At 40.9% G+C, this 18,571-nt stretch overlaps 1 protein-coding gene across 2 annotated transcripts in view; it reads right to left on the bottom strand.

Moving 5' to 3' along the window:
• The window catches only part of MYT1L (myelin transcription factor 1 like), a 345,697-nt gene extending 343,821 nt beyond the window's left edge, over positions 1–1,876 (bottom strand). The window contains exon 1 of one of the 2 annotated variants that reach the window (XM_054063077.1): positions 1,725–1,876. The gene's annotated coding sequence lies outside the window, so the exon portion shown is untranslated. Of the gene's footprint in view, positions 1–1,623 lie in introns of both variants that reach the window. The other variant, XM_054063078.1, reaches the window with a different exon arrangement.
• Between the last annotated feature and the right edge of the window lie 16,695 nt (positions 1,877–18,571).

Genomic DNA, 18,571 nt, shown 5'->3' with positions numbered 1-18,571 from the left:
CACAGAAGCCTATTGCTTTCAGCCAAAGTCCATTGAGGAAACTAGTACCGTTCCAAACAACCCACCCCAACCACCAGAGCTGCACTGCACTGAACTCTGAGACTGAAACTAGTTCGGTGATCTAACTTCCACTGCAAATTCCAGTAGGCATGATAAATATGGCCGTTGCCAAAGCAGTATTAGATATTATTCCTTTTAAAAAAATCTGGAAGAAAGAAAGATACTCTTTCTGAAATCAGAGGCGTGGGAGAAAAGAGTACCCTTTAAACAACTATCAGTAATAGATTATTATGACAAACTAATGCTAGATCTGTTGCAGAGTATTTTCTAAAACAAAAAAAAGAGGAATTTTAATTGAGTAATTCAGTTTAAGTTACTTAATGCAGACAAGTCAGAGATCTGATCTCTGACCTCAATAAAAGTGAAACTTCTCTCCACCTGAAATTCAGCACCACCACCATTTCCTCATTGCAAGTACGAAATATCGAAAAAGATTTCCCTTGGATTATAAATTAAAACCTAGCATATTTACTTGCAAGAGAGTACTGCATCTCTCCTTTTTTATCTTTAAAAGGACTATCATCAACCATGCCAGGCATTTATCGTGTTAGCACTGCACTTTTATGCACACACTACTTCTGCAGAAGACAAATGTTTTTAAAAATCTCCTCTTTGCCTAGATAAGACTGTGCACATTGTTCAGTAGTCAGAAGAAAATAGCATGCTTCTGGTCTGTTAAGTTTAATCGTTGTTACTGACAAATAAAAGAAGCAAACCTGTGTAACGTTTCTGCCGTAAGAGACTAAATATTTTCTCTTTTTTTGCTAATATAAGTCATTTTCTTTACACTTTTCAGCTACTTTTTAACACTAAATTCATAAGGTTTACAAATTTGCACTAAATGTACATGGACTGCAGTCATACTTATCTAAACTATTTTAAAATTGAAGTATAGACTATGACATTTTCAGAAGGTTAACTGAATTAACCATCCCTTATTTACAAAGCTTTTTCTTTAAAGAAAAACTCTTATAAATACAATACGTTTAAGATAGCGTCCTTTCAAAACACTGCTCTTATACGAGTGTTCCCCCTTAAAGTAGAAATCCACTGCTTTCAAACGTTTTAGTGTAAAAACATAGTATATATTATAATCTTTTATTTAATTGTACTCGGCTGTCAGGAGACTTAAGCATTCCAAACTGTGAAGTTTTTGTCTAGGCTTCTCCGTATCAAACAAGTACCCTCCAACATGCAGCAAGTTTATATAAACAACAACATGCTTAATGCATGCAACATTATGCGTTCATATAGTAAACACACTCTTTAGGATTTCTTATCAGCTATTCTACAGCCCAATATAATTTCAGCTGCACAGCAGTATTGCCAGAAGAACTTGAGAAGAGCAAACAATGGACATTTAAGTACGAGCTACAGAACGACTGCAAAAATCACAATAATCTTTCCAGTTAGCTACAAGAATCAACCCCACCCTGCACAAAACACAGCCCACACCTGCCCCCTTAACCATTTACAAGTTAAACATAAGCAAGACATTTCAGCATGGTTAAGAAACACTGGCTACAACTACAACTTTGAAAGGATGAGGAGTAAGAAGCATACCACAGAGACCCAGAAAAGGCTGCTTTTTTCTTCATTGAACACTGAAAAGATACCCCATGTTCCAGGGAATTCAAAAAATAAAGGTATTAAAATACACCCACCAACACTGAGTAAAAAAATCAGGGGGCTTCAAGAAGACTGCAGGGAAAAAGCTCTCACTCTCTTTAGTGTGCAGAAGCTTAGGGGGAAAAAAAATGTCGCCCTGGCAGGAATGACAAATGCAGTAGGATAGGCTAGCAGGCCTGAGGGATCTGTTTTACTTCCACATACATCCTCTAATGCACGCACTCCCACTCATCCTCTCGAGATGCCTTTTTTTTTTTCCTCCACTTTTTCTTTTTTTTTTTCACCAGCTCCAAATCCCCGGCATATGACCTTCTGTTAAATAGATAAAAAAAAATTTGCTTATCAGTCATGCAAATGAGGCTGAATTCATTTTCCACAACAGATGGCCTCATAGATAATGATGATGGAAGAGAGAAAATTGAATGTCTCTCACAAGGTGGTCATGGCAACCGAGAGCAGAATAATATCAATAATAAGCTCACTGCATAATAAGGTTGTCAATCCCACAAATCAAAGTCTCCAGCTAAATCAGGTATCCCACCCCCAGCTAGTTATCAGGTAAATAGAGAAATAGAGAGCGTCCTTTTTCTTTTTAAACGAGGAGCTGTGAAAAGAAATGGGAGCTCCAGCGATTCCAGGGTGCAAGGGGAAGGATGGAGCAGAAGAGATTTTTTTCTCTGCTAATTGTGTTTTATTTAATGATTGAGGGAGGGGGGTTGTTGGGTTTTTCCTCTTTCTTTTTCTTTTTCTTTTTTTCTTTTTTTTTTAATTATTTCCACAGAGGTTTTATTTGTTGGAGGGGGGTCCCGATTTGTTTTTTAATAGCGAGGCTGGTGTTTTCAACTCAATCTGCTGCCGAAGCCTTGCCTCCCCTCCCTGTGTCTGATGTGGAGTGCTGCATTGATGCAATAGCAGCTCGCCTCAGGCTTCCACCTTGGCTCCCAGGGGGCCATCCCGCAAAATGAATCAGCAGCCATCCTGAGCAGACTGATTAAAATGAAAATGGCAAGGCACATGTCTGGGCGGAACTAGAGCTGAGCTGCGCTGCCTGTCTGGCAAGCATGCTCAATATAGCTTTTGCTAATAATGGCTTAGTGCCTTTCGGTTTTTTAAAGGTATTACCGTCGCCCCTTCCCCCACCCCTAAACAGATAACGGTGCTGGGGGGTTCCCCCCCTTCCTTGTATACTGCTCACAGCTAGAGTTTGCCAGCCTGACAGGCAGCGATTGTGAAAAGGCACACTTGCTTTGCAGGGATTTTCTTCGCAGATGTGCTGAAATGCCAAGACAACATATTAACATGCAGCTATAAATTATTCCCAGATATTAGCTGGGAGAGAAACCTCAGAGGAAGGGGAAAGCTCAGTCACTACCCAAAGCATCCTTTTTCCCCCCTGTTTTTACACCTCAGCTTGCCATGGCACCTTGTGCATTATGCATTACGAGAAAATGACTGCCAGTAAATGCAGAGCGACTTCCAGGAGCTCTCTGCGCGCTGTGTTTGTCTGACAGACTCCGAGCTTTATTTCTAACCCAGCCACCACCTTCCCCAAGAAGATAACTGGGTGCATAAAGAGCCATTTAAATCATGCATTTCCTATAGCCCTTGGATGAAAAAACCAGCATTTTGTGGACAGCTTCTCTCTGCAAAAACAGCATGGAGAAAACATCAATCTACGCGGAGAAAACATCAACCTATGCGTGCACGGGATTGGAAACCTGGGTGCAGAAACAGAATTGAGAAAACATCATGGATAGGATCTGAAAGCCGGACAGGCTGTTGTTTCATGAGGTGTGGGGATTGTTCTGCCTGGAGATGCTTGTTGTTGAGTTTAGTGGGTTCCTTCAGGCAAACAGCACGGTGGGATCTCTGGCAACCGGCATGTATGTGCTGTACATGTGCACACGCAGCCCTTTGGTTCATTCCTGGTTTTAAGCCGCTGGGGTCATTTCCCAACCCCAACCTCTTCGTCCTTTGCCCCCCCTGCCTTTCTCTCCCCCCTCGCCCTGCACTCTCGCCCCGTTACTGCAGTGTGAACCAGAAATCAATAGGGCTGCTCTAATGGAGGTTCCAGCTGCAGTTGGCTGTGCAGGCGCACACAGACACGCACACAGACACTGACGTCTGTGCTGCTTTCTCAGCCGATTGGGCACCACATCGGATGTTCTGTGGAGCAAAGAATAGGAATCATTTACAGTCTGCTATTAAAAAAAAAAAAGGAAAAAAATACCTTGCATTTCCCTGTCTCCGGGAGCGCCAGGCTGGGTGGCTGCAGCCACCGCGGGGTGCTGGGTGACACCCCGAGATTAACCACAGAGGCTGCTGGGGCACAGGGCTCCGCAATCCGTGTGGGATGGGTTTTTTTTTGTAAGGCTACCAATTTATATCGTGAAAGATAAGAATGCGAAAAATAGACATAGGAAAAAAAAATCAAAGCCATTTAATTGATAGATTAATGGAGCTCTTGTGCCTTTTGATGCGTTTGCTAGTATTTCTGAGCTCTGAAGAGTGTTTTAATGAAAGCTTTATTTTTAAAGGCTTTGTTAGAAATTACGCACTGAACATTTAATATTTCGGTGTAAGTTGCCTGCTTGCTTCCCCTTCCTTCAACAGAAAAATATTTAATTGGTTAAAGATTAGCTCCAAGATTAATTTTCTGCAGTCTTTAAGTGTTTTTTATATGTATACTTATGTGTAAAGCTCCTCTGTGTTGCCAAAACATGTTTGGGATTTTCCCCTTGTAAACAATAAAATAGGCTCTGTTGGTTACCTGACGTTGTGGCATTTTATGTCTGAAAAAAAAAGGAATAGCCCTGTTGGTGATGGTATAAAAAATTCTAATTCTCTGCTCCTAGGCTAAGGTATTCCTGGGATCTGCAGCGCTGCAGAAAACCTCCCCCACCTCCCTGTCAATGTATTTCAACTTCAGTGTATTGACAGCAACTGCCCCAGCCTGAGTCTGGCTCCAGTGAAGCATTTATATTCCTTCCACTCAGCCCTGTGGATCTTTGCAGGGCTCAGGATGCCAAGGCAGGACCCGCTCTGGAGAAATAAAGTCTGGGAAAATGAATGAATCATAAAGCCATATTGCACGACAGAGTCACAGCCCAGTCTGTGTTCTACAGTTCATTCTTATGCAAGCTTTAAAAAAAAAAAAATGTGATTTAAGCCTTAAAAATGAGGGTTTGTGGCAGGCTACGAAGTAATGGGCTGTAGGAAACCTTAGAATAAAAGGGGCCAGGAAGCACAGGAGTCCACCTCTCCCCAGCATTAACAATTACAATACCGCAGTGCCCCCTCCCCAAATATTTATCTAATCTCTACTTGAATTATTTATACTAGCTGCTTTTTTTCTGCTGTCCTTGGCAGTTTGGAGCACGAATTAACTGTTCTCTCTTTCTCTTTGTGGAGACACTCTACCCAGCGGTTTTTTTTTTCCCCCTTTCTCCTGCCCAGTCATTAAGTTTTAACCTCTTTTCTTCCGGACAGGAAGCTCAGGCTCTGCAAGTGCTGTAATTGCTCTTCATTTGAGTTGTCTGAGCTTCCAAGAGCTACCAGGCATATTCCCCAGCCTAACACCAGACTCTTTTTCAGACCAGTAAACATAACATCATAGGCAAAAGTTAAGGCATACAGTGCAACTATTGTCCTGGAATATGAAATTAGAATCTGAACTCTAAGCTGTATGTTAAAATCTATTTCTTTCATATTTCTTGTTAGGCAACAAGCCCATTTCCATATCACAAAGCTACTATGGTGCTACTGCTCGCCTCATGCTGTATTTATTAATATCAGTAAAAATGAACAGTGGCGATTGCCCGGGGTAGAAAGCCCTGACAGTGCCACTAATCCTTACATTCCTTAATCTTCTCTATCTTTTCCTTACACTGGCATTTAGCATGCCTAGAAACACCAGCCCAGGGCACCGTGAAAGCCACTAAGCGTTTACTGAGTACATATGCATTGAGTAACTGCTTTTTCAATCTCAGACTGAGCAACCTGCTGGTAACTAGTGGCTGGCTCCTCTGAAATCTCCAGCTGGGGAGAAGGCTGAGCACCATGGGTGGGTTGGCCAAGCTTTTTTTTTTTTTGCAAGGATTAACCAGAAAAGCTGGTGTTAACCAAGTGCTTAGCAGATACTGATCATCCCAATAGCTCAGTCCCCACCTCCGCATCCATGACAGTATCTGAAAACAGTCCTTCCCAGTCCGTGAAGGTCTTGCCAGTTTACTGGTAATCTCTGATATTTTCTAAAATAAATGACTTCTGATAAAGCAGCGCGTTGATCGATCACACAATATTCAGGAAGAGGGTCTAAAGATAACTTTGACGAGACTCAGAAGAGCATCTTGCAAGTATTGCTCCAGCACAGCACAGGAACACAGTGGAAAGCACACCTTAATAAGAATAACTGGGTTTCACTCAAATATCTCAGACTGAACATAATGCATATAAGGCTCAGAGGAAAAGAAATTATTCTTAAGCAGACTTTGTCTCAGTCATAAGGTTGTACACAAAATATTGTTCACGCTGTACCCAAAGTAGTAATTTATGCACAAGGGCACAAATGTCCTTTAGGATCTGTGAAGTGGTGGTGCACTACTTTGTTCTTGCAGTTATAAAGTTTTTCACGCTGTAACTGCCCAATGCCTTCTCCCTATGAACCACTGAGAAAAAAAAAATTAGGTGAGCTCATCCGTATGTGCAGAAGTCCCCTCAAATAGTGAAGAACTGCTTTTTGTTAGGCCCCAAGATCTCTTTTCCTCAAATACGCTGTCCAAAAAGACAAGAGCCATTACAAAAATGGGGAAAGAAATCACAGGGAGCAAACATCCAGTCCCAGATGAAATACTGGTGGCTCCACTTAGCCTGAGCACCTCCATTTGGAGCCATACATACGAGGGAACTGTTTCACTGCCTACAGTGATATGAAAACTTAGCATTCTTTTGGAGAGAAAGTACCTAAAATAGCAGGTATCTTAAGGATGACAGCTTCAGAATATTCACACTGCAGATTTCATGTGAATATGTAAGCAGTTCTTTGGATATTTAGCAAAGAATTCTGTCTAAATATTATTTTCATCAGAGTTGCTGGCCTCAGATACTCAAAAGTACTGATGATGTCCTCAGAGTGTTTCCATGCAGGCACGTAGGGTTGCACACAAATTTTTCCCCTGTTTCGGGCTGGCAGAATGCAGACTGTGTCTGGTCTGGAAGCCAGTCAGACACAGTCTAGATAATAAAAGGCCTGCCAGCTAGAAGAATTGGTTGAGCTGGGTCATGACGATGTGCAGTCAGGATAAACATAGTTCTAATCCCATTAGATAGGAAATATATGCAATATACTCATACATTTGACTCAGCCAAAGGCAAAAAACCAAAACCACTTTATTATGGAAATAAGATAAAAATTGCAGAAAAGGGTTCTGAGCGGTAACTTGTGCGTTGATGTTTTCCCGTTGACTTCAGGAAGGAGGAGCGGGCCCGCAGAGATGTGAACAAATCAGAGAGTTGGGCAAAAATAAAATACCCGAAACAATAAAAACAATTCAGGAAAGAACGGAACAGAATGGAATGGAACGGAACGGAATGGAATGAACAGAATAGAGTAATATAAATAGAGAAATAGAAGTTGAAGGAACAGTTTATGGGGAAAGATTGCAAACTCAACTCATAGGAAGCAAACGCAAACTGAAAGAAGAACAGTTACATTAAGGATGATGGAAGATGCAAAACTGCAGAAAGGGAAAGTTAGAAGTACGCAAAAGGGATAGCTCAAGCACGCCTATGAGAAGGCAGGGTAAGTTAAAGCTGTCACAGTTGAATTTGGGGGTCAGGGAAAGACAAGGAGTCATTGAATATTGTGCTAATGTTCTTAGGAGAATAATGCAAGGAAGTAAAAGTCATTTACAGTTGGACCAAACAAGGCACTGGAAATTATACTATAGGGAACAATCCTAAAATGACAGGGGAGGGGTTTAAACAATGTAATAGGTCTTTTCAGCTTCTAATTTTCATGATTCCCAGTTATTATTAGCTGCTATCCCTCTTTAAGTGATAGTCCCCATTGTAAATACTACTGACTAAATAACAGCCTATAAAGGGAATTGGATATCTCAAATGAAGAAAAAAATGAGATAAACAAAACCCCTTAGAGAACGTTCAGAATTTTTTCCTGCATAAAAGTGAAAAATTAAAAGAAAATAAATATACATAATCTTAGCAGAAACTATAATAGGTTTTCTCATTATTTTACAAGATTAACAAGCTGAAGGCTTTCTTAGTTCTTGAGGAGACTATAGGCCAAGTCTTATATACAGGAGAGACCATTTCACAGGTATGTACAGAACAGGTATGCAGTTTTAATTTGAAAAACATGTTGTGTGCTCTCTGACCCACGTGCTTTGCTTTCCCTGGTGACAACGTGACTTTGCTGAATCAGGACATAAGCTCCTGCTGCTACTAATACTTCAAGAAAGGAGTAAATTCTACACTGATGAAAAGTCCTGCTGCCTACTGCCATATATATTTTAATTATTTGCCTTACTGCAGCAGTTCAGAGCTTAATCAAAGACTTGATAGGCGCTGTAAAACTACAGGAAAAAAATGTTCTCTGAAGTCCTAAACCTCTTCAAGTTGACCAGTTAAATAAAGGATGGCTAAAAAAAAGTTTGTGACAGAACTTATAGACTCAACATTGAGATTAAAACATATTTCATTGCTTCTGCTATACTTCCCACAGTTGTTTATAACATGCTTTTTCTGTCACACCACTTAGGAGAACAGACCTCCTGCAGTAAGTGCGTCTTCAGTAGGAACGTGAAGAACTTAAGGGAGTAGTAGACTAGAACTGGATGGGGCATAATCATAGCAAAAAAAGTTGCAGAGGAATGGTAGGGAGCAGGAAAAGGCCAATGAATTGTTGTTTCAGCTGCAGCTGAAAGCAGGATTCTCTTAAGGGTTCAGACATACTTGTAGGTGGTCAAAGTCCCATTATAGTCAGTAGAGATCTAGTCATGAGAGTCAACGTTGCTTGAAGATGGTCAGGAAGGATGTGTCTACTTCAGAGAGAGATGAATATCTCCCTAGGATCCGTCACATATGTTTCTCCAATCTTATTTTGCTGTAATAGGAACTAAGACTCCAAGTATGTGTTTAGGACACCTAAGTCAGGTGACAGATTCAGCTACAGAGCCAGAAAACTACATGTAAATGTTTCGATCTCACCACAAACATAGAGTTTTCTGAGCGGATTCACTTTTCTACACAGAGACATTTACCACAATCTGATGCACCTCAGCTTCCAGTTGCCGCTTCAGAGGGCACAGATTTCCCTGCAGGTCTTCCTGGAAACTTCTGCCACCCCTGTGCAATTACCTAACAATGATACCATTTTGAGACTGAATTAGGGCACAGCCCCTAACACAGCCCCTAATGACCAGGTATTCTTGTAGCTCTTAATAAAGAATAAGGAAAACAAAAGCTGAAAAGGACTGCCATGCCTAGCATTATTTTTTTTGCTTTGTTTCTTTTTCTCCTATCTGAAATACCAATGGTTTTCTGCTTTCAGTAGAAAATTCCTCATATCACCAGGAATATTTTCATTGAAAAAGCTGCTTAGTGTATACACTAGCTTTCTTTTTCATTTACTGTTTAGTCACTAGGCTTAGATAAGTAGCCGAATTATTTAATATTAAAAAAAAATATTCAGAGGAAAAATATGCAGGAAACTTTAGTCAGGACACAATATGACTCCATTACATTTATAAGCGTAAGAACTATTTGATCCAGTACAGTCAACACTTTGATACAGGATTAGGCAAGCTTAAACCTTCTTTTCCTATCGTATGCTTTTAGTGCAAAAGGACTGTACATGGGATTGTGTAGCAAAATATATTCACTCTATGTTTCACAGTGTCGTTTTGCTCCTTTTATACCTGGTGTCTGATAATTTCATTGGGAATCTTCCTTTTCAAATATTGCTCGGACAATCATTACTAAGATCATTCTCCGCAGCTTTCATGCTTTCATAGATCATCGTTCACATGTCTCCCCTTCCATTATTAGCTCTATGCCAAGCAGAGCAGTTCTGGCTATGGATGTTCTTGCACAGACGTTATTGCCCACCTCTGAACCTCACTGTTGACTCTTTTTCCAATTTACTTTATCTTTTTTGAGATAAGATCACCAAACGTGCACGCAAAAGTCAAGATACAGATATGGTATATGTACATATATGTATAAAAATATACATATACATATTGCACAGACATTCATACAGTGGCAGAATATTTTCCCTTGTATTGAAGTCATTAATGTGACATTTAGATGTTTTAGGAGGGCAGTTCTGGGCACAGCACTGCACACAGGCACACAAAAGGTCACACCTTATTTGTGATGAGATTTAATCCCGTTTAGGTTACACAAGATAAAAACTGCCCGAACCATCCCATTAGCCATCATCTGACTGTAATAAAATTCCATCATCTTTAGATGTTCACTGTTTGTTAAGAAAATTTCCCTTTTTAACATCAGCATTTTGATCATGCATAGAATTGTCAGATGAGAGTAGCTAAGTGCCTTATTCCAAAGCATATGAAAATGTAGCCGTCTTCGGAAACTAGTTAGGCTGGACTGATCTGGTCCAGATGGCACAAGCCAAACAGATTTAAGACACCTGCTGTCTTCCCTCCTTATCCTCCCAACGTGCATCTGCAACCATACTTTTTAAAAGAAGAAGCTTCATGAGAAAGAAGTGGTGCTCATCCTTACATGGCAACTTACTAACGAGAATATTTGCTTAGGGACTAAGAGGGCTAAGAGTGCCCGTCTTAAGATTTCCATGTCAGAGAGCAAGACTCTAAATCTCAGGCCCCCAAAGAGGTGCTGGTGAGTTTTAAGAACCACCACGAGTAAGTGGTGTTTTAAACTAGGCAGTTTACCTCAGTAGTAATTGGGAACCAAAAGCTCTTTATGCTCAGATTTTATGAAGCCATGTGTGAAAACTCCAAGCAGAACCATGAGAATGGATGCATTCTGGGACACTTGAAACTGTTTCTAAACCTAGTAGGCATCAGAGACAAAAATTAACCCCATTATTATTTGTTGCTGATAAGAAGTTTGCTTATGAACGCATACTAGGAAAAATGAAGCCACAAACCTGAAATATATTAGTAAGTCCACAAGAAGAAACATAATAAAGAGGCTGAAATAGAAAGTAGGCACAGAGGTACCATCAGTGACAATATGTCACTTGATCTACCTTCTAATTTGCAGCTTTACCAGTCTTGTTCCCACCTCCTGCTCCTTCCTTTGGTATCAGTTTGTCAGCCATCATGCTGAACCTGGACAGCAGGCTGACTATCATCTCAGGTTTTTAATTAATTGCTTCACAAGAAGTAAACAGAGTCCCCTCTCCCTCTTCCCCTTTCCTTCTCTGCCTCTCTCTCTCTTTCCCCTCTTCCACTCTTTAAATGAAAATGAATGCAAGGACTCAACGCAACCGTATAGACTAAGGGTGATAGAAGAAGTTTAGCGCAGAAGGATTTGGGGTCTCGGTAGACAGCGAGTGGAAGATGAGTCAGCAGCATGCCCTTGAGGCAGTGAGAGTTGTCTCCATATCAGGCTGTACGGGCCCGAATATAGCCAGCAGGATGGTGCATATGATTATTGCCTTCTGATTGGGATATCTGAGACTATAGCAAGAGTAGTCCAGTTCTGGGGTCCCCACTGCAAGAAACACCTCAAGAAACTGGAGCAAGTCCAGAGGAGGGCCACAGGCTTACAGAGCTGGAATGCAATCAAACAAGTGGAGGCTGAGAGAGGTGTGTGTGCTCAGCCTGGAGAAAAGAAGGATGAAGGGGGATACAGCTGCTGTCTTCAAGTATTTTATAGGTGGTGATGTAGAAGACAGGATCAGATTCTTCTCAGAGGTGCAAAATTAGAGAGGAAATGGTTGCGAATTACAACAAAGGAAGTTCCTATCAACCCTAGGGAAAATGTTCTTCATCATTTACTCGGCACTGGTGAGACCGCACCTTGAGTACTGTGTTCAGTTCTGGGCCCCTCACCACAAGAAGGATGTTGAGGCTCTGGAGTGTGTCCAGAGAAGAGCAACAAAGCTGGTGAGGGGGCTGGAGAACAAGTCTGACGAGGAGCGGCTGAGAGAGCTGGGGGTGTTTAGCCTGGAGAAGAGGAGGCTGAGGGGAGACCTTATTGCTCTCTACAACTGCCTGAAAGGAGGTTGTGGAGAGGAGGGAGCTGGGCTCTTCTCCCAGGTGATTGAGGACAGGACAAGGGGGAATGGCCTGAAGCTCCACCAGGGGAGATTCAGACTGGATATCAGAAAAAATTTTCACGGAAAGAGTCACTGGGCAGTGGCAGAGGCTGCCCAGGGAGGGGGGAAGTCACCTTCCCTGGAGATGTTTAAGGAATGGGTGGATGAAGTGCTTAGGGGCATTGTTTAGGGAGTGTTAGGAATGGTTGGACTCAATGATCCAGTGGGTCCCTTCCAATCTGGTGATTCTATGATTCTATGGGATCAGTGAACCCTGCAACAATTTCCCAAAACAGTTGTGGAATTTCCACTGCTGGATATATTCAAAACTTGATTGCATGTTGCTCTAACCCCAAAGCTGGGCAAACTTTAAGGAGGGAGTGGAAGCAGATGACCGCCAGAGACCCTTTCCAACCTAAATTGTTCAGTGATTCTAATCACCTATTTAAAATTAAAGTACAAGGGCATTTTCAAAGTTAAGGTTCCATTTCCAGCTCGAAAGTCTTCATGAAGCTTCAGAAAGGTGTACAACTATTTCTAATTAAAATGCACTTGCTAGATTACAGGGTAATAGTAAGAATGTGTGTGATATGAAAAACACAACCCAGCAGGTTGCGTGATCACAAACTAAGCATATAGATTACAGTCAGAAAAAAGAAGTCATGGATCTGTTACGACTTGACCAAAATTTTATGTATGTACACAATAGATAGCACATCTGAACTCATATATTAGCACACAGGATACCCAAAATGATAACTTGTTAACAAAAAAATCTGAATTAGCACAAGAATATATTGCTTACAGTTTATAAATGATGACGTTATTAAATGCAGTGAAAAGTAATTTTCATAGTCAACACTCATAGGTAACATAGACTTGAAAAGCAAAGTATTGTCTGATACAAATCAGGGATAAAATCTGTAAACTTTGAAGAAAATAAGATCTTCAGCATCCAAAGTGAGAGGGAAACTTAAAGGAAATAAGACAAAAGAGAAACATATAGATAACATTTCTGAAGAAATTAACATCCTGCTCTAGGGAAAGGATAAAGATTCCGATACAAGCATGCAATTCAAATGTAAAAGCTTTTAGGTAAAAGTGATAAATTCTTTCAAACCTTTTCTGTGGTTGCAATAGCAGCATTTGAAAAACAGAAGCAAACCACGGTGGTTATCATGTTTGTATAAGGCATTCTTAATCCATTGGCCGAGCTCCCTCTTTTAACCCACCCTCACTATGATAGGGTAATTTATTCTTCACTACCTTACAAAAACAAGGACTAGAATATGGAAGAAAATAGCTGTTTTCTCCAGACATTTAAAATAAATTTGTTTTAGCCAGATCAACGCAACGCACGAGCATAATTTAAGCCCAAACATGGCAGTGATTATGGCATGGACCTCTGTGTTTACTCCTGGAACAGAACAGAGGCAGAATGCAATGGGGGGAAAGATCCACCTCCCTAAATATTCAAACATTAATTCTTGAATTAACTTAATATTTCACATTGGCGATATAATATTATGGGAGACATCCAACTCTGATATTACTTTTCCTTAGGAACAGAAAGACTCAGTTTCTGAAGGAATAGTTGCTTTTCTCCTATCTAAACCCAATTCGCCATTACTTTTCAAACTGTTACAGAAAGGGACTGAAGAATTTCCACCGAGACACTTGTAGGTGACCTTTAGGTAATGAATTCAAAGACAACTTCTAAAACCTGGGGGGCCAGCTCTGCCCTGAGGTGCATCAAGCACAGCATTGCTACCTGGGTGAGGGAGGGGATTGTCCCTCTCAGCTCCACACTGATGTGGCCCCACCTCGAGTGTTGTGTGCAGCGTTGGGGGCTGCAGTAAAAAAAAGGATCTCAAGCTACTGGACAGTGTCTAAGGAGGGCACAAAGTTGGCCAAGGGTCTAGAGGAGAAGTCATATGAGGAGCGGCTGACGTCACTTGGTCTGTTCCACCTGGAGGAGTCTGAGGGGGGACCTCATAGCAGTTCACTGCTTCCTCACAAGGGGAGGAGGAGAGGAGGCGCTGAGCTCTTCTCTCTGGTGACCAATAATAGGACCGAGGGAATGGCAGGAAGATGTGCTGGAGAGGGTTAGGTTTGACATTAGGAAAAAGATCCTCACCCAGAGGGTTGTGGAGCACTGGAACAGTCCCCAGGGAAGCAGTCACGGTACCAAGCCTGACAATATTCCAGAAGCATTTGGACGAAGCCATCAGACACACGGTGTAAATGTTGGTGTGTCCTGTGCCAGGGCAGGAATTGGACACGATGACCCTCGTTGGTCCCTTCCAACTCACATCATTCTGTGATTCTGTAAGAAAGCAACGTGATTCTGACAAAATAAATGGTAAATTTGCAGTAGCAGAGGATCAGACTGGTTGCTGGTGTTTGGACTCTATCCTTATATGTTATGGAAAATACAAATGATAATTGAGCAGACACTGACAGCACCATAAGAATTGGTGCTCTGATTGTATTTCAGCACATATCACATCAAAACTTTTAGCAGATGAAACACATAGCCTTGTTTTTTACAGAACTGAAGTTAACCATGTCAATAAGCATTTATACAAATAGGGCCTGAGAATTTTGGTTGTTAATCAGAGCTGGGCACCTCATTCCCTGGGACTTTGAAGTGTGTAAGTAATTCACACATACAACTCCTAATGATAAGAATAAATCTGTCCTGTCAAAAAAGAGGAGACTCTGTCAAGGAAATCAGTGAGACCACACCTGTTACGGAATTTCTGTGACCATGGAAAAAGAAGGATTTTTAAGTGCATCATGAACAAAACCCCCTAAAGTTGTCTTGTGTTTTATGTATTTGACATCACCTTCACGAAGTTCAAAGCCCTGATTTGATCCATCGTGATTTTCAATGCAAAATATTAGCCAAAAAATCTACCTACTAATGGGAGAATAGCCAGGCCACCTCAAATAATACCGGTACTTTAAAACATTATCAAGTACATTGTTCAGGCAGAAGTTATTTTGGAACACGAACTATATTTTTATTTAGAAAAATCAAAATTAGCCAGAGTCTTGTGTAGAAAAAGAAGTTTCTCCAATTTAATGAAGAGGACTTAAAGATTTAAGAAACAGTCTACTTTTAATTATGGTTAATTATGGTTTAATTGGTTAAGAAAAACATTCAAACTTATAAAGTTAAATTAATTGAACTTAAAATTGATGCAGATTTTAGTTAGAGAAGGCACATTATTAAAGAGCGGGTGGATTAAGAGAAAAAGCTTTTGATCAAAACTGATCATGCTACCAAAAGCAAATGAGTTACCAGCCATCAGCGGTGTTACAGTAATTTACCATGTGCTCTCTTCCAACTGTATCTAATTAGCATTTTATTTCGATATTCACAGTAAGTTATTATGACATAGCTTAAGTGAAGTGAATACATTTTACACCGCGACAGCAAACTAAAAATACACACAGAGTAGATTATAGCTCAGCTGAGGTCCTGACGCTCATTACTTTAAGGTAACCTACCCATTTTCAACATGTTTAAGGTTAACATGAGCCTGGTGTGCCTTTCTTCCTCAGCATGTCCTCTTTTTCTTCTCCTTTAGAGAGAATTTCAGACATAGAGTCATAGAATCATAGAATCCCTAGGCTGGAAAAGACTTTCGAGATCATTGAGTCCAACTGTATCTGCAAATTACTAAATGCTATCCCAAAGCACTTCATCTGTCTGTCTTTTAAGCACTTCCATGGATAGGGACTCCACCACCTCCCTGGGCAGCCTCTGCCGGGGCCTGAGAGCCCCTTCAGTGAAGAATTTTTCCAAATGTCCAATCTGAACCTCCCTGGTGCAACTTGAGGCCATTCCCTCTCGTCCTATCACCTGTCACTTGGGAGAAGAGTCCAACACCCACCTCTCTACAATCTCCTTTCAGGCAGTTGTAGACAGTGATAAGGTCTCCCCCTCAGCCTCCTCTCCTCCAGGCTAAACAACCCCAGCTCCCTCAGCCACTCCTTATAAGACCTGGGAAGAAGAAAATGGGAAGAAGAAAGAAGAGAGAAATCACAGACTGGCCATACGACCAGGATTTCCAGACACTCAGGATAAGCAGGATCTGGACATGCCTTGTGGAGTAGATCTGTGCAATTGCTAACCATCTGCACAGTGTGCGGATGCTCGATCAGATGTGTGCATATGTAGCAAGTTCAGTGCATGGCACACAGCCCACATTTCCCTCTGACATTCCTTGGATGTGTGCCCATCCTTTAATTCTGTGTAACTCATACAACTCCTTCCATTCTCCTTTCTAGTGGCATACAGACAGTTAAGAAGTCCTATATACAGAAAGCCTTATAAAGTAAAAATCACAATAAGAGAAGGGCAGCAGCCAAACACTTTTTAAACTTCATCAAGAAGACTGTCAACAATATTAGCCGCAAATTATTTATTGCAAACAGCAGCAACCTACTATTCACATACAATGGTGCAACCAGCTGAGAACAAACACCACGCACTTCATCACCATGAGCATTTACATAACACGGTGCAGGCGCTGGGTATTATGTCACTAATGTGACTCTTTCTGTAGTCCCTTGAGTGGCTCTGGCTTTGCAGAGTACATCCAGCTAAATAGCACTTGTATGGCCCTAGGACATGTGCCGTCTGGCCTCCTGCGGCCACCGCTCAATTGAATATAATGGAGTCACGCTAAATGACAGAGCCCTCAGCATGGTAGGTGGAGGGGGCAGGCACAAGCACACAGAATTCACCAAGCAAGCCAACTCTAAATTCTACAAACTCAGTCAAGCAAATATCTATAATATATTCTGTCACCGAGACTGTCAAAATGGGCTAAATCCTCAGCTCGAGTGAATCTAGTACAGATATTCCAAATTACAGCAGTTGTGGTGATAGGTACTAACAAGATTTTGCCTTATTTTACCAGGTTTTTAAGAATTTGATGCCGCAAAAAGGCTTAGAAGCTGCACTTTCTGCTTTGTACTCTCCTCCATTCCCTGAACTGCATTTTTCTGTACGTTAGAAAATATCTGTATTTCTGCCCATGAGTAAAAGCTGCTCCTGTCCTGTTCTTTCCTGGACTGTCAGTGCCGTGCTAACTTTGTCAACAGCTCTGGGAAAAAGATTTGTTACTTAACTTGTACCCTAAGGCTGTGCAAACGATCTGTAGCAAGTTGTTGTCATTTCTTCTTCTTCTGAAATATTTTCACTATTTACACTTTTCACCAGTTTCTTAATTTATGTATTTTCTATAGTTATTATTTCAAGTATCCGTCATTACTATACAGTTCTATATTAAATAAAATGATGATAATTAAGGTTCCTTCCAACCCAAACCAAAACCCACATTCATTCGATGAGGAATTTGCTGTACCAGAAGAATACTGAAGTGTTTTCTGCAAAGCTGAAGCAACTCCATTCATTTCACACTGCACTGTTCCCCACTTCAAAGAAATTAAGGTAAAAATAATAATAAAAAAATGTTTACACCATTTTTCAGGTGATGTAAGGGAACCATAAAGGTGAGAAGACAAAGATTTCATTTCAGGAACTGGGTAAACAGCTGGAAAAAAATCAGGAAATTTTAAGATGGCGAATTTTCCAATGAAAGACAAGAAAAATTTTCTAGAGTCCATGTTTAAACTAGGTATGAATTGAAAAATGAACAGATCAAGTTATAACTTGATCTCTGGGACTAATTTTTTATGCCTATGGGTAAGGAGTTTATTTCCAAGCTCTGCTTTATTATTGACTCTCTGCAAAATGGAGCATAAAAATTCTTTACTAGTATCATTCACACAGTTTAATTAACAAGTATTAATAGTGGCAGAGGTGCTAATAAAACCGCCTTCTTTTTGTTGTCACAGCTGTTCTCAATGTACCACCGGACTGGCATTGTAAAAAGAAAACCGTGGTACAGCTCTTTCTAGAATTTCAGAGTACGCAGAGACAAATTAACATCCAAACTGGATTTCTGAACTCCCTACATTTCTCAAAATCCTTAAGGAGACAAGGAATCCGTTATCGCTCGCTCGAAATAGATACAGCATGTTTTCTCTGCAGCTGGGAAAATCTGCCACCACATCAGAAGTTTGCATCGAGATGCAGATGGACAAAAGCAGAACAAACACCATTTCGGGTTTGCTGTTGAAGTATAGCAAAGTGGGACGCGTTTGTACAACAACAAATAAGGTCATGCAAACATATGAATGTCTTGTGTGATGTCCTAATGGTTAAATCCTCTTCCTTTTAGTACATAAAAAAAAAATATTGGTTACTATTTATGCACCTGCCTTGTACAAAACAGACTCGGGAGGAGTATTGCCTCTGAGACAGGTGCCCAGCATGTGGCTCTCAGCTAGGTTAAAAGAAAAGCATGCATATGGATGCTGCCAAGCACAGGGAGAAAGGAAAACGGATGAAAGTTGATCTGATACAAAAGAGAAGCATGAAATGAAAGGACGTACAACACATGGAAATGGGACAGATGCACCAGTAGACTAAATAGAAAAGAAAATTCTTTGCGCTACAGTGGAGAGTAAGCAAAAATTAGCACTCACCTACCCACATAGAGGAGAAAGATTATTTTCTTAGAGAGG

Source organism: Cuculus canorus, chromosome 3 (genome assembly GCF_017976375.1).
Source record: "Cuculus canorus isolate bCucCan1 chromosome 3, bCucCan1.pri, whole genome shotgun sequence".
Classification (NCBI taxonomy): Eukaryota; Metazoa; Chordata; class Aves; order Cuculiformes; family Cuculidae; genus Cuculus; species Cuculus canorus.
Note: the sequence above shows the minus strand (reverse complement) of the source record. Positions and strands in the feature narration are given on the sequence as shown.